Here is a 27133-nt window from a genome sequence, read left to right as displayed (position 1 = left end):
CGGGAAGTGGTGGTTTTTGTTTTGGGTTGTGGGGCGAGAGGCAGGCGACCGACAAAGTTTGCTCGCGACGGAGAGATGTTAGTGGCCCTGAAAAGGGCCGTTTTTGTTTGTGCGGTGCGGTGCCGCGGCGCGGTTTAGGCGCGCTCGCCGCGGATGCGGCGCGCGAGCTGGATGTCCTTGGGCATGATGGTGACGCGCTTGGCGTGGATTGCGCACAGGTTGGTGTCTTCGAAGAGGCCGACGAGGTAGGCCTCGCTGGCCTCCTGCAGGGCCATGACTGCGGAGCTCTGGAAGCGCAGGTCGGTCTTGAAGTCCTGGGCGATCTCGCGCACTAGGCGCTGGAATGGCAGCTTGCGGATGAGCAGCTCTGTGCTCTTCTGGTAGCGCCTGATTTCTCGCAGGGCGACGGTGCCCGGCCTGTAGCGGTGGGGCTTCTTGACGCCTCCGGTGGCGGGCGCGCTCTTCCTCGCCGCCTTGGTGGCGAGCTGTTTGCGCGGCGCCTTTCCGCCGGTGGACTTGCGGGCCGTTTGCTTTGTGCGGGCCATAGCGGTAGCGGAGCGGCGTGCGTGGAGGTTAGGTGCGGCGCGGCGTCCGGTGCTGCCTTGACAACGGGCCCGCGCGCCTCCGTGCTGCGCTTATATGCCCTCGGTTGCGCGTGGTGGGGGGAGGGCGGGCCAGAGTCTATATAGGGGGGCGGCGGGCGCGCTGGGCGCAGACCGTAGCCGACTCGCCAGCCGCTGCAGCTGCTGTTTGTGCACGTTTTGCTTTGCCCGAGGAAGGAAGGAAGGATGACAGGCCGCGGCAAGGGAGGAAAGGGGCTCGGCAAGGGTGGCGCCAAGCGGCACCGCAAGGTGTTGCGCGACAACATCCAGGGCATCACGAAGCCCGCCATCCGCCGCCTGGCTCGCAGGGGCGGCGTGAAGCGCATCTCTGGTCTGATCTACGAGGAGACCCGCGGGGTGCTGAAGGTGTTCCTGGAGAACGTGATCCGCGACGCGGTGACGTACACTGAGCACGCCAAGCGCAAGACTGTGACGGCCATGGACGTGGTGTACGCCCTGAAGAGGCAGGGGCGCACCCTGTACGGTTTCGGCGGTTAGGCTGCGTCGCAGCGGGCGCTGGCCTTCCCGCGGCCGTGCTTGTGGGTGGGAGAGACTAGAAAACGGCCCTTTTCAGGGCCACCACACTGTTCGGAAGTTGAAAAGTGCGAAAGAGTCTGTGTTGTTGCTGCGTGTGTGCGCTGTGTTGTTTGTTTGTTTCTTTCTGTCCGTTTGAGCGACGTGATGTGACTGGGAGGGGAGAAGGAAAGGAAGCGTGTCATGTGGCTGGCTGTGTGTGTGAGAGTGGAGCTGCTTCGTTTGTGTTTGTTATTGTGTGTCTTTGTATCGATCGCGATGGAGATGGCGGGCTGTGTGTTGTTGTGCGAGAGGCGGTGATTATTTGCTTGCGTGGTTTGGCTCTGTGTGTTTGCGGCGGCGTTGGGGTTTCCGAGGCAAGGCGTGTGGGCATAGGCGGCCGGATCAGCTGTTTCGTTCGTGTCGACGGCCGTTGCGCGCGGGAGCGGAGGGCGGTGTGTCGACACGCCTCCCTTTTTAACAATGGTCATTATTGCTGCCGTTGTCGTTTGGAAGGCGACTGCGACCGTGCAAAATGTGTGTGTGTGTGTGTGTGTGTGTTGGGCCACACGGGCTGTGTGGACGACAAGATGGCGGACGTGCGCCGCCGGCGGCGGCTGTGCTGTGAAAGTGCAAAGTTAAAACAAAACAAGGACGACTGAAATTTTGCTTTGGACGTAGGTTTGTGTGGTGGCCCTGAAAAGGGCCGATTGTTGTGGGCCGGGCCGAGCCGAGCCGGCAAAGCGCGTTGCGCGCAGGGGAGCACGCGGCGCTGCGATTGCCTGGCCTCCTTTAGGCCTTCTTCTCGGTCTTCTTTGGCAGCAGGACGGCCTGGATGTTGGGCAGGACACCACCCTGTGCGATGGTGACGCCCGACAGGAGCTTGTTGAGCTCCTCGTCGTTGCGGATGGCAAGCTGCAGGTGGCGCGGGATGATGCGCGTCTTCTTGTTGTCGCGGGCCGCGTTTCCGGCCAGCTCGAGCACCTCAGCCGCGAGGTACTCCATGACGGCGGCGAGGTAGACGGGCGCCCCGGCGCCGACGCGCTCTGCGTAGTTTCCCTTGCGCAGGAGGCGGTGGATTCTGCCGACCGGGAACTGGAGCCCAGCCCTGCTTGAGCGGGACTTTGACTTGCCCTTGACTTTGCCTCCCTTTCCGCGTCCGGACATGGCGATGGGCTAGCGACGGTGCACACGAAACGGAAACGAAAACGAAAACGACCGGTGCGAGCGGCAGCGAGTCGAGCAGCGGAGTGCGTGCCGGCGCAGCCGGGGTGGGGGTGCTTTATGGGCTCGGGTGCGGCGGCCGGTTGCGCGCGCGCCCCATTGGTCGGCGGCCGCAACAGGGCGAGCTGGTAAAGGTGCGGCGGCGGCTGGCGGCGGGTGCCACTGTGTGGGGAGACGCTGACTAGAGCGGAGCGCTTGCTACTGGTGTTGCTGCTGCCGTACGTTGGTTCGAGATGCCGCCCAAGACTAGCGGGAAGGCCGCCAAGAAGGCTGGCAAGGCGCAGAAGAACATTTCGAAGGGCGACAAGAAGAAGAAGCGCAAGAGGAAGGAGAGCTATGCCATCTACATCTACAAGGTGCTGAAGCAGGTGCACCCTGACACGGGCATCTCGTCGAAGGCGATGAGCATCATGAACAGCTTCGTGAACGACATTTTCGAGCGCATTGCGGCCGAGGCTTCTCGCCTGGCGCACTACAACAAGCGCTCGACCATCACGTCCCGCGAGATCCAGACCGCTGTGCGGCTGTTGCTGCCTGGCGAGCTGGCCAAGCACGCCGTGAGCGAGGGCACGAAGGCGGTGACCAAGTACACGAGCTCCAAGTAAGGAGGTGGCTCTGGAATGGAAGGAAGGAAGGATGGAGAAGGCTCCTCCGTTGCGAGAGCGGCAAAACGGCCCTTTTCAGGGCCACCAACTTGCCTTTTGCGGGAAGGGCGGAATTGTTGTTGTTGTTGTTGTTGTTGTTGTTGTTTGTGTGGACGGCTGTGATGTGTGTGTGTGCATTTTGATTGTGGGTGGGGGGGGGCGCGTCAAAGGGTGTTGCGGGGTACGGCCACGAGGTTGGTCGCCGTGGCGTGGTTTTTTGACCCATTGGTGTTGGTGTGTGTGTGTTACCTGTCTGCGAGGGGGGACAGTGCGATCGCCGACTTTTTGTTGTCACCGTAACGACGGCCGTTTGCGGGTTTGTTTTTGCACATCCATACATGGCGAGGGTGAAATGTGAAATGTTTTTATTTGTTTTGTTTTTTTTTGTTTTTTTTTTTTTTGTTTTTTTGCCGCCCACTATTCCCTTTGCTGTACGCCGAGTTTTGACAATGGTGCGACGTAACTGCAGCGTGGAGGTGTGTGAGTGACGTTGAAATGAACGTGCCACTAAGACGCATTGTTGTTGTATTGTACTGTACGTGTACGGCGACACGCACGATGATGTACCATTCGACTCTGATTTTTGATAGCCGTGTCTGACTGATTGCGTACGACGCACGCACACCGATGTCGTCATTCAAGATGCACGCGTGTCCAGTGCAGTACAGTAAGCGCGACGCTAGACGGCGGCGGCGGCGGTCGTTTTTGGCGAATGTCTGTACACGTGTTTGTCTGTGTCCATCCGGTGTGTATGTATTTGTTTGTTTGGAAGTGTTTTGTGTGTCGGTGACGTGGTCCGATCCGTCGCCCCCTGAGTAACTGTCGATCGGCGCGATAGACCGGCGTCACGCAACTGAACCGAAGTCTTGGGCACACCCGTCATACTGTTGTACGCCGTCGCGCTGAGAACGGTAACGAAAGGTTGACTTTGATCGGTCGAATGTCTGGGCAGAACGTGAGGAATGAGGCAAGAGTGCAGGAGGAAAGGACAGAGGGAGAGGGGGGGGCAAAAGAGAGAGGAAGGGAAAAAGGGAGAAACGCATTCGCAGAGCAACGGAACGTTCCCGTGTCGGAGGCGTATTGGAGCCGCACTGAAATGCGTTTAACGGCGGCGCGGCTGCAAGTGTCTGCCGTGGTGAACGTTACCTTTGACGGCTGCATTGGGCTTTGCTTTTGCTTTCGCTTTCGCTTTCCCGGGTGTACGTAACGTTTGTTGATATGGTTCTGAGGAAGAGTGTATGACAGTGCCGTGCCGTCCATGTTCGTGTGCCCTCCCATTGTGTGTATGCTATTGTCTGTGTACTTGAATGATGTATGTAGGTGTTGGTGGACATGTTTTACCAGTGGGGGGAAATGGATCGTCGATAGTTGCCGTCACTCTGTCACGGTCGAGATGACGCCACCCTCCGTACAGAAAGGTGTCGAGAAAGTGTGTGTGTGTGTGTGTGTTTAGCGAATTGCGTCCGTGAATTGGCAGTGTTTGGAGGTGGGCTTGCCCTGCATGTGGCCCGGAAGGCTGTTCGTTTGGCTGGCGGTAGTGTTGTGTGGACAGGGGAGGGGCATGCGTAACGCTGCTGGCATGGCATTTCGGGAGATGGGAGGGGGCAAACGAGGAAACGAGGAGCGGCGGCCAAAGACACGGGGAGGGGCGCGGTGTGGGTGGCTTGCGCCTGTGCTCGGCGTTGTGGTTTGTGCAAAAGAGGAGGAGAAAAACAATGAGTTGCCAGGGAGGGGAGCGGTGTTGTGTTGTGGTTGTCGTGGTGTAGCCGCAGACGCGGCTGTCAGTGAACGTGGCGAGACGGACGGATGCGCGGAGGGGCGGGGGCGGGGGCGGGGGCGGGGGCGGGGGCGGGGGCGGGGCATTTCGCCGGTGCCGTGCCATGCCTGAAAGCCGCGTGGTCGCCGTGTTGTTGGTGGCGTGGGGGCGAGGAGAGTACCGTACGGGTGTGCTTGTGCGCCGGAAATGGCACACTGCGGCTGCCCGTCTTGGAGGCTGATGGCTGTGGTGTGGAAATGGGGCGCGGTGATGTTGAAGCAGTTGAAGAACAGAAAAGAAACCAAAAAAAAAAAAAACGGAAGGGGGGAGGCATGGCGTGATGCGGCGGTGGTGGTGAGAGCGGGAAAAACAAAACAAAAAAAAAAAGAAGGAAAAAAAGAAAGAACAAGAAACAAAAAAGAAAACAAAAAGTCTATCAATATTGAAATGTAAATGGACCCAGGTATAACCTCCCCGCACAAATAGGCAGAGAGACCGATGATAATAAAAATGTGCCAGAATGTTAAGGTCCCTACAAAAGAAACCCAACGATAATATTAATGAAAGAATGAACCGTATGTAACATTGCAACAGACATAATGAAACCTGATGAATTGTATAAGGGCAGCAGCGTTGACCTTTGGCCCTGTATTCAGAATAAAAAGAGCCAAAGATCGTTACCCCAATGAAAAAGACACACGAAAGAAACAAAAAATTGCATTTATATCTGCTCCTCAATTGTAGATACCCCCCCTTACACAGCTGTGTGCAATGAATGAGTGCTGGCTGGTAATTAATTGCACTCCTTGGAGGGAAATGCCATAGGAAGTAGTCTTTAAAAAGTGAATGTTTTTCGTTAAAAGAAAGAAGTTACTTTAGAAAAAAGTAATAGTGGGGCTTGTGTTGTTGAACAAAATAAGTACAATTAACACACGTTATCAGATTTGCGCAATGCAGCTTCACACTACCTTTTTATTGCAACACAATATACTGTACATCGTCCCGAACCGTGACCAGAGTCGCGAGACGAGCAGAGCACGCCGCCGACGCCCGCTCAGTACAACCGTCCACCCGCTACTACTGTCGACTGACTACTACCTCTCCCGACTCGCGCTACAATAAATATATATAACAACTGTTCCTGGCGACTCGCTGCGTGCCACTACTGTCGTCTGGCGCGGTCCAAGCGCCGACCAGCAACGATAAATAACCCTCTGGTCAGACGGAGATGCTGTCATGCCTCGCCATCGCTCTGGTAATGAATACATACGTGTTGCAGCGTGCGTACCACCGGAACACGCAGTGGCGGAGCCCAAAGACTGTGTTGTCGAGGTCGAGTGCGTGCGGGAAGAGAGGCAGCGTCGGCACGGAGATGCAAGCGAGCGAGACGCACGGGGGCTGCGGCGTGGCGCGTTTGCGGTCGGCGCCTTTGGTGGCAACGGCCGGGACAAGCAGCGGTGTATGGTGTGGTGCGGGGCGGACAGGGGCGGCGGTGGACGGGGCGGAGGAGGAGGAGGAGGAGGAGGAGGAGGAGGAGGAGGAGGAGGCGGCGCGACGACGGCATGGGGGCGAAAACGGGACGGGGGACGGCGGATGTTGAGAGGCGTCACGCGCGGACAGGACACAGACACAGAGACACACCGATTGGAAAGGGAGGGTGCGCGGTAGTAGTTGGGAATGTGCGTACCGTGCGGGATGGGAGTGGGCGAGGAACACGGTCGTGGCCCCTGTTTTGGGTGCGTGTGATGACGTCGGTGTGTTGTGGGAAGGGAAGGGAAGGGAGAATATGCTGTGGCGGCGGCGCGTAATGGGCGTAGGCCGAAAAGAGAAAGGAACGTGGGCAGTGTGTTGGCAAGCGTCGGTTCGACTGCGACGTTGTGATGGGCAGGGCAGGGCAGGGCAGGGCAGGGCAGGGCAAGGCAAGGTAATGGTGGTAGGAGTAGGCGTGTGGGCGCAAAAAAAAAAAAAAAAAAATCTGCTGCTGCAGGCGGTGCCGTAACCGCCATGGCGGGAAGGAGAGAGGGCCTAAGAAAGAAAGAAAGAAAGAAAGAAGAAGAAAAAAAAAAAAACAGGAAGGGGGGGGCGAAAGTGGAGAGGCGGTGGTGTTGAGAAGGGCGGGGGCGGAAGGAAGGCAGGAAGGACAAGAGGCGAGGCGACGGCTTGCTTTGTGTATCGGTCGGTCTCTGGCCATGCTTCGTTTTCTGCAGCAGGGTCGGTGCGCGGCGTGGCTCGCGGCAGTGGGAACGCCTGGCGGCTGGACGGCCAGCAATGCGGTTGGATGGGCGGCCACAGCACCGCACCTGTGCCCGAGGAGGAGACGCTGGCGGCGGGCCCTGAGGTGAGGCCGGCTCGGCTCGGCTCGGCTGGGGCTGTGGATGTGTAGGTGTGCGCCGCTGCTGCAACAACGAGTAAAACGCGAGAAGAAGGGATGGCGGTAGAGAGAAAAAAAGGTCGGCACGGCCATTGCGCGATGTGGCGTGTTGTGTTGATGCGCAGGCAGACGCGTACAGAGAGACGAGCCCGGTCTGCAGCAGGGTGTGGCCGTGCCGAGTGCAGAGCAGCGGCGGCTCGGTTCGGTTCGGCCCGGCCCGGCGGGCCGCGCTGTTGTCGGCGGACGTGAGCGCCCCCTGGCGGGTGGCCGGAGGCGGCGCGGCGTGTTGGACGTGTGGCTGGTGGCAGTGCACAATTTGCGAGTGGCTGGCGGTGTGGTGTGGCGGTTGGCGCGTCGGGCGGCGGAGAGAGAGAGGAGAGGTAAGGTATGTGTTGCGGGCGCCCTTTTGCTGCGCTGCGTCGTTGCGTGCCGTACAGGGCGGGCGCTTGTCGACTGTGTGGGCGGTGTGGTGAATTGGCGTGAAACGGCTGCCGAGAGGTGTGGTAGCGAGCCGGTCGGTGTCAGTGCGAAGGGGAATGTGCGTGCGTTTGGCGTGAGAGTGGGAATTAGTGGGGCCGGCTGTTGTGTTGGGTCCTTGTGTCTTGTGTCGTGTAGGTAGCTTGATGGCAACGTGGAAGGACGCCGGTTTCGTTTCGAGCCTTGCGTGTGGTTGTCGACGTTGACTGGTTGGCGTGTGCATGTGTGGGTCGCGAGTGCGTTTTTGGCTGGCTGTGTGTGTGTTGGGGGGAGGCGGTGGTGAAAGTGCAGTCGTTGCCACGGGCGTCGTCGGGTGGGGCTGGGGCTGTGCGTCGTGGCCGAAAGGTGGTAGGTTGCGGGAAGCGAGCCCGTCGTTGACGGTGTCGCGTGAGTTGTGAATCGAGTGGGGCGCGGGGCGCGGGACAGGAGCAGCGTGCCGCTGCGTCGTGGTCGTCAGCAGAGGCTGTGCGTGTGCTTGTTCGTTTTGTGGGCGGTTCGTGCGAGGCGTTTTTGTTTTGTGTTGCCCTAGTTGTTAGTTTATTTTGTTTGTGTTTTGGTTGTTGTTTGTTATTTTGAGACGACGACTGGTTGGTGGGTGGCGTGCGCGCGAAGTGGCGGTGTGCGCTTCCCGTGTCGTTTGTGTTTTAATTTTTTTTTTATTTTTGTGTGTTTTTGCACTGGGCCCCGGTGGGTGGGTGGGTGCGTGCGTGTCGATTGCCGGCTGGCGAAAGGTGCGCCATCGGCGGGGTGGGTCGCCGGCACAAGTAGAGGCGGCGGCGTTGTTGCTGTTGTTTGTTTTGTTCGGCTGTGTCGGCGAGCTGTGTTGCGGTGCGTGTGAATGGTGGTGCAAAAGTGCTGGCGTTGGGGCTGCGACTGCGACGGCGGCGAGCCGCGGGCGCGCATGATAGTGATGTTGTGTACGGTAGTGGTGGTGTTGTAGCACGACGTGCGTCCGGGCCGGCGCGGAAAGCGCAGTTGCGGGCGGTTGCCCTTCGGTGCCAGCCATGTCGCGTGAGCGGCGGGTTGCTCTGGTGTCGACACGTGGTGCTCTGGGTTGTTGTGTGGTGCCCTTTGGCCGGTGGGGGTGGTTCGCGTGTGTCTCGTTCGCGCTCGGTATCTGGTCGTGGTCGTGCTGCTCCCCATCTGTACGTTTTGTTTGTTTGTTTGCGGCGTGCCTGCCGACGTCGTCCCGTCGCGACCTTTCAACCGAAAGTAGTGTGGCGCCCGAAGGTGAACGAACGTAACCCTGACCTCGGCGCTTTACGCTGAGCCGAGCGGAACCGAACCGAACCTAACCTAACCTGTGGTGTGGTGAGGTGAGGTCAGCTCAGCCTGAGCCCCTACCGTCTACGTAAGGTAAGCTGTCCGGCTCACGCCTCACGTTTGAACGCTTTCTTAACCTACGTTTGACGCTTCTTCTTAACCTAGCACTGACCCCTTAACCTAACCTAACGTGTAACCTAACCTAACGTCTGACGACTGACGTGTTTGAATGCTTAACCTAAGTTTGGACGCTTAACCTAACCCAAGTCCCCTTAACCTAACCCACGTCCACCTAACCTAACCTACCCTAGACGTGTAAGAACGTAATGTGTAACGCGTAACGTGTAAGGTCGGCTGTCGTGTGTGCTGACGGCAGATTGGGTTGGTCTGTAGATTCGGATTGCGGTTTGCCTCGGGCGAGGGGTTGGGTCGGAAGCGGCGAGGGGCGGCGGTGCCTGTTGCGCAGGCGGCGTCCGTTTGCGGCGGGCAATTGTTGAGAAACGGCTGTGAATGTTGGCGGGCGAGAGGAGGAGGACGGCGCGCGATGTGGCCCGACGGCTGCGGGCCGATCGGGAAACGGCGGGAGGGCGACGGAAGGCGATGGGGCGGCGGAGGCGCGTTTGCACGGCCGTCATCGCCGCACGCCTCGGCTTGTGTGGCTGTGGCGCCGGCCGCGCTGGCCGGGCTGCCGCGGCGACGGTGTGGGAGTTTTGCCGAAGGTTTGGCCATTGTGGCGGGTCGTCGGCTGGGGCTGTGGGGGCGGCATTTGGGCGGGGGCGGCGATTCTCGGCGGGCCGACCCAGGCTGTAGCGCGCGGTAGCTGCAGTTTGGCCGTGGTTTGCGGCGCTGCCGCGGCGACTGGTTGGCGACTGTGGTGTGGCTGTGTGTAGCCCCATCCTCGGTGGTTTGAAAGGCGCGGGCGGTTGTGGCGCAGGTTTGGGGCTGCTCCGCACAGGCTGTCGGACGTTGGGCGGTAGCAAGCGCGGGAGGCGCGGCGCGGCGGCGCGCAGAGTGGCGGCCGCTCTCTCGGCCGTCCGCGCCCGCCCGCGACACTGGCTGGGCCTCGTGATTCTCTGCTCACCACCACGCAAAGGATTGTACCAAGCCACGAACAGAACCACCCATCTGCGCAAACTGTCGCCAAGAAGGCCACCCTGGGACTTGGCGTGGTTGCCCTGAATTTCAGAAGGCGATACACGCCTACCAACTGCGACCTCCACCATCCAAGGAGCCCCAACAACCACCACAGCCGTCGTTTGCGGCGACTCCGAAGGACTTCCCATCTCTCCGAACACCCTGGACGGCTGCATCGTCGTTATTTCAAACACCAACCCAGCAACAACCAACTCGACCGAAAAACACGGCGCGCCAACGACTGCACGATCTTCGCCAGCAACAACAGCAGCAACGATCCACGGACAACGCCCTCGGACTGTCCGATATCATCGCCGCGCTATCTAACATGGGCTCCATCATCAACTTACTAAAAACGAAGAACGTCCTTGCCATCTTAGCAGATACAGCTCGCAAATTCAACGACGCACCGGATCTGTTATCCAAACTACTCACTCTACTGGAAGGAATCATGGCCTTTTTCACCGACTAACATGGATCAAGAGCGGCATCAACACAGAAACCTTACATTCTGCTTTTTTAACGCCAACGGCGTCGCTCCCAAGAAAGTAGAACTCACCGACTTCGTCGAACACCACAAAATTGATGTGCTACTATTGTCCGAAACGCATCTGCGACCCACCCAAACCTTCAACATTCGCAACATGGTGGGATACCGCACTGACCGCCACAATCGGCGCGGTGGAGGTACAGCAATCTACCTGCGATCTTCCCTCACTCACTCTCTCGAAACCTTGCCTGACATGACGAGTCTGGAAGCCACAGCAGTCACGATCGCCACCATACACGGGAAGCTCACGTTCGTCGCAGCCTACTTGAGCCCTGGCGCAGCCTTCACAGATGAAGACTTTATCTCCATCTTTGATCGATACGACAGAGTCCTCCTTTGTGGGGATCTTAATGCGAAGCATGTAGCATGGAACTCGCGGCAGACGAACGCCAAAGGCACCCGTCTCTACGAACTTGAAATTCGGCTCCAAGCATTCACACAAGGTCCTGAAGAACCGACTTACCTGCCTACTGTTCCACGCCATCAGCCGGATGTCCTAGATGTGGCCATAATCAAAAACATGAATCCCGATCTGTCACTCCAGACGATCAATGACTTGACTTCTGACCACCAACCTGTTCTCGGAACACTGTCTGGAGCTCTTCCAATATTGCCACCGAAAACGAAAGTCTCCACAGACTGGATATCCTACGCCAGGTGGCTAAACAACAATGTGCGCCCCACGGAGCCATTAGCAACACCGGAGCAACTCGACGACGCCATCACTCGTCTGACTTCGAAAATCAAGAAGGCCGCTCACCAGGCCTCCACGAAGTTACTCTTCTCGACACCATATCGCGACCCACTGCCGCCGGCACTGCAAGACTTGAAATATTTGAAGAATCGAGCCCGTAAAAAATGGCAACAAACTCGCAACCCAGCATATAGACGAGAAATGCACCAGCTCTCCAGAGAACTCACGTGGCGTTGCAAGGAATGGCGCGCCGAACTATGGGAGGACCGGATGGCACAAATCCAACACCTATCGCGCGATGAATGGGCACTCATCCGTAATATCAAGAAACCCAAGCCACCAAAAACGGCGCTCACGGATGGCACCAACCTAATCTTTGACAACCTCCAAAAGGCCGAACTTTTCGCGGAAACTTACGAAACGCAATCACGCCTGAATTTTGCAGACTTTGAGAACGATGAGGAAGAGGACGCGCGCACTCGGGCAGAGGCACACCACATAAGACAACACCCCAGCGGAGACCGGCCAGAACTGACGTCGCCAAGGGAAATTCGTCGCATTCTCAGGCACTTACACTCCACATCAGCTCCTGGGCCTGACGGAATATCGAACGACCACCTAAAACACCTCCCACGGAAACCGCTAGTGCTACTTACGAGAATATTCAACGAATGCCTGCTGAAGGAGCATTTCCCACCACAATGGAAACTGGCCAAGATTATACCCATCCCGAAACCGGGTAAGGACCTACTCCAGCCTGAGCACCACCGACCAATCAGTCTCCTCTCCACGATGGGCAAAACGTTTGAACGTGTCATCTTGGCCCGCATCAAGCCGCCCCTCTTGGAAAACAACGTCATTCGACCTGACCAATTTGCCTTTCAACCCAAACTTTCCGCTGAAATCCAGCTGCTCCGGATCTCGGAACACCTTACAAACCAAATCAACCTCAACCACTATACAGCAGCCATTTTCCTGGATGTCCAACAAGCTTTTGACAAGGTGTGGCGAGAGAAGCTCTTAAGTAAACTGCGGAACACCACCGACATCCCAAACTGCTACATCAAGATCATCGACAGCTTCCTGACCAACCGCCGTTTTTACGTCCAACAGGCCGAACAACACTCTGACACCAAACCTCTCTCAGACGGCATACCGCAAGGATCGGTACTCTCGCCCATCCTGTTCACCATTTACGTGAATGACATGCCCAAACTGCCGAACATCATGCTCGCACAATTCGCTGACGATACGGCTCTTCTTACCAGTAGCCGTTCATTAGATACAGCCATCACCCGCTTGCAGCACCAGATCGATATCCTCCTCTTGTGGGCAACTGACAACAAAATCACGATCAACGCACTCAAGACGAAGGCCATACTCTTCACTCGCCGGAGACCGATTCTTCACCGCCGCCTCCAGATCAATAACCACGCCATCGATTGGTCCACCACAATGAAGTATTTAGGGGTCACCCTGGACCATAAACTTACATTTTCAGCCCACGTTACCGACAAACGCCTCAAACTCATTCGCGCCATCCATGGACTCTACCCCTTCCTAGCAAGCACTGAGATGAACGTAGCAACGAAGCTCCGCATCTACCGCGCGACAATACTCCCGATGATGTTATATGGTTGCGCTACGTGGGGAATCACATCCACCACCAACATCCGCAAACTACAACGCTTACAAAACCGGTGTCTACGGATCATACTCAAAGCGCCCAGGTGGTCCCGAATTATTTCCTTACATGATGAACTGCAGGTCTCACCGATAGATCAAGTAATCCAACTACATGTCCAGCGACTCATCAACAAAATAGACGACTTAAGGTTATCGACAAGGCAACTCGAAGGAGTCGCTACCATCCAACCTGAACCCTGGCATAAAGTCAAGGTTCCTAGGGCCCTCACAACACAATAAAAAAGTGAAGCTAAGGCATGTAGGGCACAAAGGACCCCTGTGAGCCCAAAGTCCTACAAAAGATGACAATAAAGATATCCAAAACCTACCTTTCAAACCCGGAAGTCCAGCCGCCAAAGGCGGTAGCACTTCGGCAACGACACCACACAGGTAAAAAAAAAAAAAAAAAAAAAAAAAAAAAAAAAAAAAAAAAAAAAAAAAAAAGATTCTCTGCTCCGCTGTGCTGTGCTGTGCTTGCGTGCCTGCCGTCCCGCTCGCTCTCGCTCTCGCTCTCGCTGTGTGTTAGGCGCGTCGTCGAAATGGCAGATCAGGCGGCTACGAACGAGACTGCTGCGGCACCCGCCGCCACCGGCACTACGAAGAAGGCCAAGTCTGCGTCGTCTGCGAAGAAGCCGCGCGCCAAGCCTGCGCACCCGCGCACCTCTGAGATGGTGACGGCCGCCATCAAGAGTCTGAAGGAGCGCGGCGGGTCGTCGCTGCAGGCGATCAAGAAGTACATTGCCGCGCACTACAAGCTGGACGCGGAGAAGCTGGCGCCGTTTATCAAGAAGTACCTCAAGTCGGCCGTCGTGGCGGGCGAGCTGGTGCAGACGAAGGGGAAGGGCGCGTCCGGCTCGTTCAAGCTTGCCGGCGCCGGCGGCGGGGGGGCGGCCGAGGGCGGCAAGGCTCGTGCTGGCGGTGCCAAGAAGAAGCGCGCCGCTCCGGCCAGCAAGGAGAAGAAGGGCGCCCGTGCGGCCGGCGCAAAGAAGGCTGGTGGCGTGAAGGCGGCGACCGGTCGGAAGGCGGGCGCCGCCAAGAAGGCGTCTGCGGCGTCGGCCGCTCCCGCGGGTGCGAAGAAGGCGGCTGCGGCCAAGCCGGCCAAGGCCAAGTCGCCGTCGAAGGCGAAGAAGGCCGCCAAGGTTCCGACGAAGAAGCCGAAGGCGCCGCGCCCGAAGAAGGCGACGACGCCGTCTAAGGCGAAGGCTTCGCCCAAGAAGAAGAAGTAGAGTAGAGTAGAGGAGAAAGAGAAAGAGGATGGGAAAGGAAGGGTTTGGCGCTTGACTCCGTCGTCCCCAGCCCCCGTCGTCGTCTAGTGGCGCGCAAGAGACGCGCGGCCCAAAACGGCCCTTCTCAGGGCCATCAAAGCACGTCGGGGAAGGTTTTGATTGTCGTGTTGCGGTGTGGGTGTGTGTCTGTCTGTCTGGCGTTTTCTGTATGCCCGTGGGGATGCTGTTTGCGTGCCGTGGTGGTTGGATTGCGGGGGTCGGTGGCGGGTGTGGGCGGCGGTAGCGGTAAGCGGTGTTGTTGTCGTGGTTGATTGTCGCCGTGTTTTTGGCGGCGGCCGACGGTTGGTTTTCTGTCACGTTGTTTTTTTGAATACGTTGGTTGGCTTGCCTGCGTTCGTTCTTCTCGGATGTCTGTCTTGTCTAGTCGTGTCTGGTCTTTGTTTGTTTCTTTGTGTGTGTGTGTGTGTTATGTTTTGCAACGGGGGGCACGTTGAGATGAGATGTCGGCGGGGATTTCGGTGGCGCGCCTGCCTGGCCGTTGGCCGTCGGAGTGGAGTGCGGGTTGTGTTTTCGAAACGAAAGCGGCGGCCGGCCGGCCAGCCACCCGTGCGGTGTGACGTCGGCCGTTGGGTATTGTGCGCTTTGAGCGCCGGGGAGGGATGATGTGTGATTGTTGCGCGCTGCTAAGCAGGCAGGCAGAGTGAGCGGGTGTGGCGGACGGACGGGAAGTGGTGGTTTTTGTTTTGGGTTGTGGGGCGAGAGGCAGGCGACCGACAAAGTTTGCTCGCGACGGAGAGATGTTAGTGGCCCTGAAAAGGGCCGTTTTTGTTTGTGCGGTGCGGTGCCGCGGCGCGGTTTAGGCGCGCTCGCCGCGGATGCGGCGCGCGAGCTGGATGTCCTTGGGCATGATGGTGACGCGCTTGGCGTGGATTGCGCACAGGTTGGTGTCTTCGAAGAGGCCGACGAGGTAGGCCTCGCTGGCCTCCTGCAGGGCCATGACTGCGGAGCTCTGGAAGCGCAGGTCGGTCTTGAAGTCCTGGGCGATCTCGCGCACTAGGCGCTGGAATGGCAGCTTGCGGATGAGCAGCTCTGTGCTCTTCTGGTAGCGCCTGATTTCTCGCAGGGCGACGGTGCCCGGCCTGTAGCGGTGGGGCTTCTTGACGCCTCCGGTGGCGGGCGCGCTCTTCCTCGCCGCCTTGGTGGCGAGCTGTTTGCGCGGCGCCTTTCCGCCGGTGGACTTGCGGGCCGTTTGCTTTGTGCGGGCCATAGCGGTAGCGGAGCGGCGTGCGTGGAGGTTAGGTGCGGCGCGGCGTCCGGTGCTGCCTTGACAACGGGCCCGCGCGCCTCCGTGCTGCGCTTATATGCCCTCGGTTGCGCGTGGTGGGGGGAGGGCGGGCCAGAGTCTATATAGGGGGGCGGCGGGCGCGCTGGGCGCAAGGCCGCGTGGACGCCGAGCGGAGAGGACTTCGCAGCGCAGGCGCCGACCGCCAACAGCCGTAGCTCGCCCGCTACCCCCCCCAGCCGGCCGCGCGCCAGCCGGCCGCTACCAGCGCTCCGCAGCCAGTCGCCCGGCAGCGCCCGGGGAGTGCGCATCAGCCGCTCCCGGCGCAGCCGCCCAGCGGCAACCGGCCGAGTGCCGAAGGGTTGAGCCTGCTCCCCTTCGACGCAAAGCCGCGCAACCAGTCGCGGACTGCCGCGAAAGAGCTTCGGCTCGCAGCTCCCGGTAGCCTCTGGTTACCCAACGCCCCCAACGTGATTCTCACGTTCTTTTAGGGACTCTGAGGCAGTACCAGGGCTCCTTCACGGGACCAAGCCCGCGTGCTGCAGGCCATTCTTCTTCCGCACCTCCTTTAGGTGCCGCGCTTGCACGAACAGCGCATGTTAGCGTAAGTAGGGACCACCCACTTCCATAGGGAACAAGTTACACTTCTCTCACCTTTCGAGAAAAGTAAAATTGTCGTTCCCCCCTTCCCACCCAATAAACAATCCTAAGTGCGAAATGGCGGACGCTACCAGCACTTCCCCTGCTATCACCCGCAGCAAGACTGCAACACAAGAGGCGCGAGGATCGACTGTGCCCGCCGAAACCCGCGCCCCGCCCGCTACCGAAGGCAAGGGAGCGGCTGGCGACGCTCGTCAGCTTGGCGCGAAAGCGCAAAAGCAGCTCGAGTCGCGTCGGCTAATCACCGAACTTTTCGGGGCGGACGTCTCTCCCACCAAGACAGCTACACTAAACATTACCCTACACTCCCCTGTCACTGGACAGTCATGCACCATTCTCCCACCGGCGTCGCAGCCACAAGAAACCGAGGCAGCGGCGGCGGACGAGGATACAGAAAACCACTACACAGGGCCCTGGCAGGTGGAGGGCCCAAAACGCAGACCCAAAAAAACAGCACAAACAAGCGAGCAACCACACTCGCTAGGCAACCGAAAGGCGCTGTTGCCTACACCCATTAGCTCATCTCAGGCTAGCAACATTAACTCAAAACCAAACGCAAACACAGCTGTGGCGAACAACAACAAAGCACACAAAGCCACAGCAGTGCCCATACAACACAAGACTGGTTTCCCCCCGGTTGTTATACAAAACTACGGGAACCTTAGTGCCCTTAACACTGCATTCGCGGAGAGGCACATAAACAGCACATTACATGCAAAGTACTCGGGGGATAGGGCCTCACTGTACGTTGCCACAGACAAAGAATATAAAGATCTTCTGACCTTCCTCAAAGATCGGAAGATTGAACATTACACGTACAGAACGCTGGACGAGAGAACCCAGCAGTACGTGATCAAGGGAGTGGACCCCAGCACCCCCAACGAGACAGTACATGCGGCCCTCTGTTATCTGGGATTCGACTGCAAAAGTGCCTCCCGGATGACAGGGTTCCGTACACACGCACCGTTACCACACTACATGGTTGAGTTAGCCGACACGGCCGATTCCCGCGCCATCCTGCAGATAAAGAGCTTTCTGCGGATGGACGTACGTGTAGAACACTATGAACCACCCAACGTCCCCCAACAATGCAACAACTGCCAGCGGTTCGGCCACTCGGCCCTTCGCTGCGGCCTGGCAACTCGCTGCCGCGGATGCGCTGGCAACCACAGATCCAACACATGTACACAAATACAACCAAACCAGCGACGCTGCGCCAACTGCGGTGGGCCCGATGCGGCAAACTTCAGACAGTGCAACTCATACAAACAGGCGCTGAAGCGAAAGCGAGACATAAGTAGGGTACTGTACGACATACCACGTCCAAGGCCAGCGCCGAACCCAGTAAGGAACGGCGTAACGTTTGCCACGGTTGCACACCCTGGCGGGACGGCACAGGCTGCGGAACCTCAGCGCCCTACACACACACGTGAAACAACCGCTGCAACAGCCACACAACAACCACAGACAACACCTGAAACCCAGCAAGCATCGGTACCAACACCTATGCCCCCAAACAACACGACCCCACTCCCGGAAATCACGCGCTGCGAAGAAACGCATCGTATACAAGAAAACACACCCACACAAGAACCCCCCGAACCCCAAGCCCAGAGGAGGAATAGACGCACACGCAAACACAGGGCGGGGAACACGAATCCACCACAACAGGCCACACAGCAACAACGGAACAGCAACACACAGGAAAACAGTCAACAAGACACCGAGACTGTAACTCACACTACCATCCCCCACACCACAGAAGTAACACAGGCGCCACAACATCTGTCACAAAGTACAAATGCCGCTCCTAACAACACATCAATACCCGCACAAGCGGCCGCTAACTCCACAACAGCACCTCAGGCTGCCACACCCAACACCAGCACACCACCTGGGGGAATACTGGAAACACTATTCCCCCGACACACGACCGTTCAAATCCTTACTAAGGTGCTGACGGCCGTCACTACACTCATCACCCAGCTCATGAGCGCCGAACCCGGGCAATACTGGGCTGTCATACACACTGCCATCACAACACTCTTTCACACTCTTACATGAATAATACACCACACCCGGCCCATAACGCAGACCCGCATACACTATCACGGATCCTGTTCTGGAATGCAGACTCGATCCACAACAAAAGGGCAGAATTTGCCGCGTTCATGGAGCGCAAGGGAATCCTTGTCGCGCTACTGAGCGAGACTAAACTTAAACCGCACAAACAATTAAACTTTCCTGGCTATTGTGTCTATCGTACCGACCGACCGGGCGACGCCGTGGCAGGTGGAACTGCAATCGTCATACACAAAGACATTGAGCACACAAACATAGAGCTCCCCGAACTGGAAAAAATCGAGGCTACGGCCGTCAGAGTCAAGTTCAACGGAGCCTACACCACGCTGATATCGGTATACAACAGCCCTGTAGGCATCTCAACACGCGATATCAGCACATTACTCAACATTTCACCGCGAGTAATAGTCGCTGGAGATCTGAACGCAAAACACCCAGAATGGAATTCACGCATACGAAATCCCAACGGCAAAAAATTGTACGAACATTCGCTAGGTAGAAACTACATTACACTAGCGCCGGCTGAACCGACGCACATTCCCTATCAGAGGGGACACAGGCCAGACGTGATAGACATGGCCCTCATCAAGGGCATTACAGCGACACTCAACGTTGCCGTTGAAAACGATCTGCCCTCAAACCACCAACCTGTAATACTATACATCGAGGAAACACTGCAGCACACAGAACAACGCAAGATGTTGGACTACGGGCGTGCGAATTGGACATTGTTCAAGCAAACGCTTGATAGCCACATCCCACCTATACACGAAATTAACGAAACAGCACAAATTGACGAGGCAGTAGAAACCCTCACTAACGCCGTCCAGGACGCAATGGCAGGCACCATACCTGATCGCACCTCACAACAACGCAGTGCGGCCCTGCCCCAGGAAATCCTGGGCCTAATCTCAATGAGGAATCGCCTCAGGAGACAATGGCAGCGCACCAGGCGTCCGTACTTCAAACGGCACATTAACAGACTACAGGGCATCATACACGATAAAATACAAACACACAGAACACAACAGTGGAACCAAAAACTCGAAGGGCTGGACACCGCACGACCTGGCGTGTGGCAGCTAGCCCGACATTTCACCAGGGAGAAAATATACACCCCAACGCTTCAAGGGCCTGACGGACCTGCATACTCAGCGGAAGAGAAAGCAGAACTAATGGCTCGAACACTCGCAGCGTCATTCACACCGAACCTGGTACCATCAGATCCAGTGTTCACACTTGCTACTGACCAAGAGGTTACACGCATTCTAGCCCAACCATCGCGCGACGACATTCGACATGCTAGCACAGCCGAAGTCTCCTGGGCTATAATGCATTCCGCTGCTAGGAAAGCCCCTGGTCATGATGGCATTCAAAACCGTGTCCTCCAGGAGTTCACGGATAAAGCAACTGAGTACCTAACACACATAACGAATGCCATACTAAAACACCAACACTTCCCCGCCTTTTGGAAGACGGCCAAGGTCCTGATGTTCAGGAAGCCGGGGAAAGACCACAGCCTCCCACAAAATTACCGACCCATCAGCCTTCTGAGTTCGCTCAGTAAGATTGTTGAGAAGGTGATTCTCAAACGCATCACTAGGCACTGCATAACAAATGACATCCTGAGACCGGAGCAATTCGGCTTCAGGAATCACCACTCCACAACACAACAACTCCTACGGGTCGTTGAACATATAACACATGGCTTCAACATAAACAAAGCTACAGGGGCAGTGTTCCTGGACATCGAAAAGGCTTTCGACCGTCTATGGCACAACGGCCTCATCCGCAAACTCAGCGACGCGGGATTCCCTGACGGGCTGCTGCGTCTAATACACTCATACCTCACAGACAGGAGTTTCAACACTGACGTGCAGGGAAAACAATCAACACAACACGGTATACATGCGGGAGTACCCCAGGGAAGCATCCTAGGGCCCCTGCTGTTTAACCTCTACATAAACGATCTCCCAACCACACACAACACAATGATGGCAATCTACGCGGATGACACAGCCATCCTTGCGCAAGATTGGAAACCATCAAACATTACGTCACGCCTACAGACTGCACTCAGAGTGGCCGAGCCTTGGTTGGAGAAATGGCGTGTTAGAGTAAACGTCGACAAGTGTGAAGCCGTTCTGTTCACTAGAAGACCGAAGCAACTGCGCAAACACCGCTACTGCAGACCAATAACTCTACATGCACGCCCAATACGTTTCCGTGAGAAAGTCAAATACCTCGGTGTCTGGCTGGACCGGAAATTACTCTGGGGGGACCACATACAACACATGACCAACCGAGCTAGCGCGAGGCTCAAACAGCTCTATCCTATGCTCAACAGGCGTAGCACACTGAACAGAAGGGTGTCGAGGTCCATGTACATGACACTTATCCGACCCCTGATGACGTACGCAGCTCCTGTCTGGGGATACGCTGCGCCTACACGTCTGCGCCGTCTGCAGCTCATACAAAACAAAGTGCTCAAAATCATAAGCAATGCTCCACGATACACACGCATCGCGGACCTTCACCGGGAATACCGACTTGAGACTCTCACGGAGGTAATCCACAAACTCACCACAAGACTATACAGAAACTCCAGACATTCGCAGAACCCGTTTATTCTGAATCTGGGGAACTACGACCACAACCATAGATGGAAACATAAAAGACCAAAAGATATACTTGTAAGGACATAACATCTATGGCCAAGCATACGCAAACATAACGGCACAGGCGAGCCCCTGTTAATCAGACCCATTACTGGATATCCAGCTGGATTGGAGTACACTGCCGAATAACTGGCACCACACAGGGAAGCCGTACCGTACACTGCATGCAAACAAGCTCCACACATCCCCCACACAGTGAGATGATCTATGGCCGATCTCCCACTACTGTATAATGATCTTATTTTGTTCCAGGAATGCAGCAGCAGCAACAACTGGGACACATCGCCATCGCTTGTCATGGTAATGATGCATGATACCTATACTAACAAATCCAACCTTGCATGAACTATCGCAGCTAGTAAGCCACTACTGCTCTTACTACCCATCCCACTGTCGCAGAGGTTTTTTTCCCACGGCACGAGCCATGGCACTTTTTTTCCTCTGCTCTTCAAATCGCTACCCTCACTCGCGTTTCGTCCACTATCTATCACCTGATGGACCGTGTTAATGCGTAGCCTTACCCAGACGCACGGACAACATCACAGCCCAGCATCCTGTGATCCACATACTAGACAACTAACATGTTTACGGAGGTGACAGTAGAACTTTTGGTTTGGTCACCACGTTGGTGCGGGCGTGGAGGGGCCCCATCTCTTTGCGCTGGGCGCAGACCGTAGCCGACTCGCCAGCCGCTGCAGCTGCTGTTTGTGCACGTTTTGCTTTGCCCGAGGAAGGAAGGAAGGATGACAGGCCGCGGCAAGGGAGGAAAGGGGCTCGGCAAGGGTGGCGCCAAGCGGCACCGCAAGGTGTTGCGCGACAACATCCAGGGCATCACGAAGCCCGCCATCCGCCGCCTGGCTCGCAGGGGCGGCGTGAAGCGCATCTCTGGTCTGATCTACGAGGAGACCCGCGGGGTGCTGAAGGTGTTCCTGGAGAACGTGATCCGCGACGCGGTGACGTACACTGAGCACGCCAAGCGCAAGACTGTGACGGCCATGGACGTGGTGTACGCCCTGAAGAGGCAGGGGCGCACCCTGTACGGTTTCGGCGGTTAGGCTGCGTCGCAGCGGGCGCTGGCCTTCCCGCGGCCGTGCTTGTGGGTGGGAGAGACTAGAAAACGGCCCTTTTCAGGGCCACCACACTGTTCGGAAGTTGAAAAGTGCGAAAGAGTCTGTGTTGTTGCTGCGTGTGTGCGCTGTGTTGTTTGTTTGTTTCTTTCTGTCCGTTTGAGCGACGTGATGTGACTGGGAGGGGAGAAGGAAAGGAAGCGTGTCATGTGGCTGGCTGTGTGTGTGAGAGTGGAGCTGCTTCGTTTGTGTTTGTTATTGTGTGTCTTTGTATCGATCGCGATGGAGATGGCGGGCTGTGTGTTGTTGTGCGAGAGGCGGTGATTATTTGCTTGCGTGGTTTGGCTCTGTGTGTTTGCGGCGGCGTTGGGGTTTCCGAGGCAAGGCGTGTGGGCATAGGCGGCCGGATCAGCTGTTTCGTTCGTGTCGACGGCCGTTGCGCGCGGGAGCGGAGGGCGGTGTGTCGACACGCCTCCCTTTTTAACAATGGTCATTATTGCTGCCGTTGTCGTTTGGAAGGCGACTGCGACCGTGCAAAATGTGTGTGTGTGTGTGTGTGTGTGTTGGGCCACACGGGCTGTGTGGACGACAAGATGGCGGACGTGCGCCGCCGGCGGCGGCTGTGCTGTGAAAGTGCAAAGTTAAAACAAAACAAGGACGACTGAAATTTTGCTTTGGACGTAGGTTTGTGTGGTGGCCCTGAAAAGGGCCGATTGTTGTGGGCCGGGCCGAGCCGAGCCGGCAAAGCGCGTTGCGCGCAGGGGAGCACGCGGCGCTGCGATTGCCTGGCCTCCTTTAGGCCTTCTTCTCGGTCTTCTTTGGCAGCAGGACGGCCTGGATGTTGGGCAGGACACCACCCTGTGCGATGGTGACGCCCGACAGGAGCTTGTTGAGCTCCTCGTCGTTGCGGATGGCAAGCTGCAGGTGGCGCGGGATGATGCGCGTCTTCTTGTTGTCGCGGGCCGCGTTTCCGGCCAGCTCGAGCACCTCAGCCGCGAGGTACTCCATGACGGCGGCGAGGTAGACGGGCGCCCCGGCGCCGACGCGCTCTGCGTAGTTTCCCTTGCGCAGGAGGCGGTGGATTCTGCCGACCGGGAACTGGAGCCCAGCCCTGCTTGAGCGGGACTTTGACTTGCCCTTGACTTTGCCTCCCTTTCCGCGTCCGGACATGGCGATGGGCTAGCGACGGTGCACACGAAACGGAAACGAAAACGAAAACGACCGGTGCGAGCGGCAGCGAGTCGAGCAGCGGAGTGCGTGCCGGCGCAGCCGGGGTGGGGGTGCTTTATGGGCTCGGGTGCGGCGGCCGGTTGCGCGCGCGCCCCATTGGTCGGCGGCCGCAACAGGGCGAGCTGGTAAAGGTGCGGCGGCGGCTGGCGGCGGGTGCCACTGTGTGGGGAGACGCTGACTAGAGCGGAGCGCTTGCTACTGGTGTTGCTGCTGCCGTACGTTGGTTCGAGATGCCGCCCAAGACTAGCGGGAAGGCCGCCAAGAAGGCTGGCAAGGCGCAGAAGAACATTTCGAAGGGCGACAAGAAGAAGAAGCGCAAGAGGAAGGAGAGCTATGCCATCTACATCTACAAGGTGCTGAAGCAGGTGCACCCTGACACGGGCATCTCGTCGAAGGCGATGAGCATCATGAACAGCTTCGTGAACGACATTTTCGAGCGCATTGCGGCCGAGGCTTCTCGCCTGGCGCACTACAACAAGCGCTCGACCATCACGTCCCGCGAGATCCAGACCGCTGTGCGGCTGTTGCTGCCTGGCGAGCTGGCCAAGCACGCCGTGAGCGAGGGCACGAAGGCGGTGACCAAGTACACGAGCTCCAAGTAAGGAGGTGGCTCTGGAATGGAAGGAAGGAAGGATGGAGAAGGCTCCTCCGTTGCGAGAGCGGCAAAACGGCCCTTTTCAGGGCCACCAACTTGCCTTTTGCGGGAAGGGCGGAATTGTTGTTGTTGTTGTTGTTGTTGTTGTTGTTTGTGTGGACGGCTGTGATGTGTGTGTGTGCATTTTGATTGTGGGTGGGGGGGGCGCGTCAAAGGGTGTTGCGGGGTACGGCCACGAGGTTGGTCGCCGTGGCGTGGTTTTTTGACCCATTGGTGTTGGTGTGTGTGTGTTACCTGTCTGCGAGGGGGGACAGTGCGATCGCCGACTTTTTGTTGTCACCGTAACGACGGCCGTTTGCGGGTTTGTTTTTGCACATCCATACATGGCGAGGGTGAAATGTGAAATGTTTTTATTTGTTTTGTTTTTTTTTGTTTTTTTTTTTTTTGTTTTTTTGCCGCCCACTATTCCCTTTGCTGTACGCCGAGTTTTGACAATGGTGCGACGTAACTGCAGCGTGGAGGTGTGTGAGTGACGTTGAAATGAACGTGCCACTAAGACGCATTGTTGTTGTATTGTACTGTACGTGTACGGCGACACGCACGATGATGTACCATTCGACTCTGATTTTTGATAGCCGTGTCTGACTGATTGCGTACGACGCACGCACACCGATGTCGTCATTCAAGATGCACGCGTGTCCAGTGCAGTACAGTAAGCGCGACGCTAGACGGCGGCGGCGGCGGTCGTTTTTGGCGAATGTCTGTACACGTGTTTGTCTGTGTCCATCCGGTGTGTATGTATTTGTTTGTTTGGAAGTGTTTTGTGTGTCGGTGACGTGGTCCGATCCGTCGCCCCCTGAGTAACTGTCGATCGGCGCGATAGACCGGCGTCACGCAACTGAACCGAAGTCTTGGGCACACCCGTCATACTGTTGTACGCCGTCGCGCTGAGAACGGTAACGAAAGGTTGACTTTGATCGGTCGAATGTCTGGGCAGAACGTGAGGAATGAGGCAAGAGTGCAGGAGGAAAGGACAGAGGGAGAGGGGGGGGCAAAAGAGAGAGGAAGGGAAAAAGGGAGAAACGCATTCGCAGAGCAACGGAACGTTCCCGTGTCGGAGGCGTATTGGAGCCGCACTGAAATGCGTTTAACGGCGGCGCGGCTGCAAGTGTCTGCCGTGGTGAACGTTACCTTTGACGGCTGCATTGGGCTTTGCTTTTGCTTTCGCTTTCGCTTTCCCGGGTGTACGTAACGTTTGTTGATATGGTTCTGAGGAAGAGTGTATGACAGTGCCGTGCCGTCCATGTTCGTGTGCCCTCCCATTGTGTGTATGCTATTGTCTGTGTACTTGAATGATGTATGTAGGTGTTGGTGGACATGTTTTACCAGTGGGGGGAAATGGATCGTCGATAGTTGCCGTCACTCTGTCACGGTCGAGATGACGCCACCCTCCGTACAGAAAGGTGTCGAGAAAGTGTGTGTGTGTGTGTGTGTTTAGCGAATTGCGTCCGTGAATTGGCAGTGTTTGGAGGTGGGCTTGCCCTGCATGTGGCCCGGAAGGCTGTTCGTTTGGCTGGCGGTAGTGTTGTGTGGACAGGGGAGGGGCATGCGTAACGCTGCTGGCATGGCATTTCGGGAGATGGGAGGGGGCAAACGAGGAAACGAGGAGCGGCGGCCAAAGACACGGGGAGGGGCGCGGTGTGGGTGGCTTGCGCCTGTGCTCGGCGTTGTGGTTTGTGCAAAAGAGGAGGAGAAAAACAATGAGTTGCCAGGGAGGGGAGCGGTGTTGTGTTGTGGTTGTCGTGGTGTAGCCGCAGACGCGGCTGTCAGTGAACGTGGCGAGACGGACGGATGCGCGGAGGGGCGGGGGCGGGGGCGGGGGCGGGGGCGGGGGCGGGGGCGGGGCATTTCGCCGGTGCCGTGCCATGCCTGAAAGCCGCGTGGTCGCCGTGTTGTTGGTGGCGTGGGGGCGAGGAGAGTACCGTACGGGTGTGCTTGTGCGCCGGAAATGGCACACTGCGGCTGCCCGTCTTGGAGGCTGATGGCTGTGGTGTGGAAATGGGGCGCGGTGATGTTGAAGCAGTTGAAGAACAGAAAAGAAACCAAAAAAAAAAAAAAACGGAAGGGGGGAGGCATGGCGTGATGCGGCGGTGGTGGTGAGAGCGGGAAAAACAAAACAAAAAAAAAAAGAAGGAAAAAAAGAAAGAACAAGAAACAAAAAAGAAAACAAAAAGTCTATCAATATTGAAATGTAAATGGACCCAGGTATAACCTCCCCGCACAAATAGGCAGAGAGACCGATGATAATAAAAATGTGCCAGAATGTTAAGGTCCCTACAAAAGAAACCCAACGATAATATTAATGAAAGAATGAACCGTATGTAACATTGCAACAGACATAATGAAACCTGATGAATTGTATAAGGGCAGCAGCGTTGACCTTTGGCCCTGTATTCAGAATAAAAAGAGCCAAAGATCGTTACCCCAATGAAAAAGACACACGAAAGAAACAAAAAATTGCATTTATATCTGCTCCTCAATTGTAGATACCCCCCCTTACACAGCTGTGTGCAATGAATGAGTGCTGGCTGGTAATTAATTGCACTCCTTGGAGGGAAATGCCATAGGAAGTAGTCTTTAAAAAGTGAATGTTTTTCGTTAAAAGAAAGAAGTTACTTTAGAAAAAAGTAATAGTGGGGCTTGTGTTGTTGAACAAAATAAGTACAATTAACACACGTTATCAGATTTGCGCAATGCAGCTTCACACTACCTTTTTATTGCAACACAATATACTGTACATCGTCCCGAACCGTGACCAGAGTCGCGAGACGAGCAGAGCACGCCGCCGACGCCCGCTCAGTACAACCGTCCACCCGCTACTACTGTCGACTGACTACTACCTCTCCCGACTCGCGCTACAATAAATATATATAACAACTGTTCCTGGCGACTCGCTGCGTGCCACTACTGTCGTCTGGCGCGGTCCAAGCGCCGACCAGCAACGATAAATAACCCTCTGGTCAGACGGAGATGCTGTCATGCCTCGCCATCGCTCTGGTAATGAATACATACGTGTTGCAGCGTGCGTACCACCGGAACACGCAGTGGCGGAGCCCAAAGACTGTGTTGTCGAGGTCGAGTGCGTGCGGGAAGAGAGGCAGCGTCGGCACGGAGATGCAAGCGAGCGAGACGCACGGGGGCTGCGGCGTGGCGCGTTTGCGGTCGGCGCCTTTGGTGGCAACGGCCGGGACAAGCAGCGGTGTATGGTGTGGTGCGGGGCGGACAGGGGCGGCGGTGGACGGGGCGGAGGAGGAGGAGGAGGAGGAGGAGGAGGAGGAGGAGGAGGAGGCGGCGCGACGACGGCATGGGGGCGAAAACGGGACGGGGGACGGCGGATGT

The sequence above is a fragment of the Schistocerca piceifrons genome, unplaced genomic scaffold (genome assembly GCF_021461385.2).
Source record: "Schistocerca piceifrons isolate TAMUIC-IGC-003096 unplaced genomic scaffold, iqSchPice1.1 HiC_scaffold_913, whole genome shotgun sequence".
NCBI lineage: Eukaryota > Metazoa > Arthropoda > Insecta > Orthoptera > Acrididae > Schistocerca > Schistocerca piceifrons.
The sequence above is the reverse complement of the archived record's forward strand: the minus strand, read 5'-3'. Positions refer to the sequence as shown.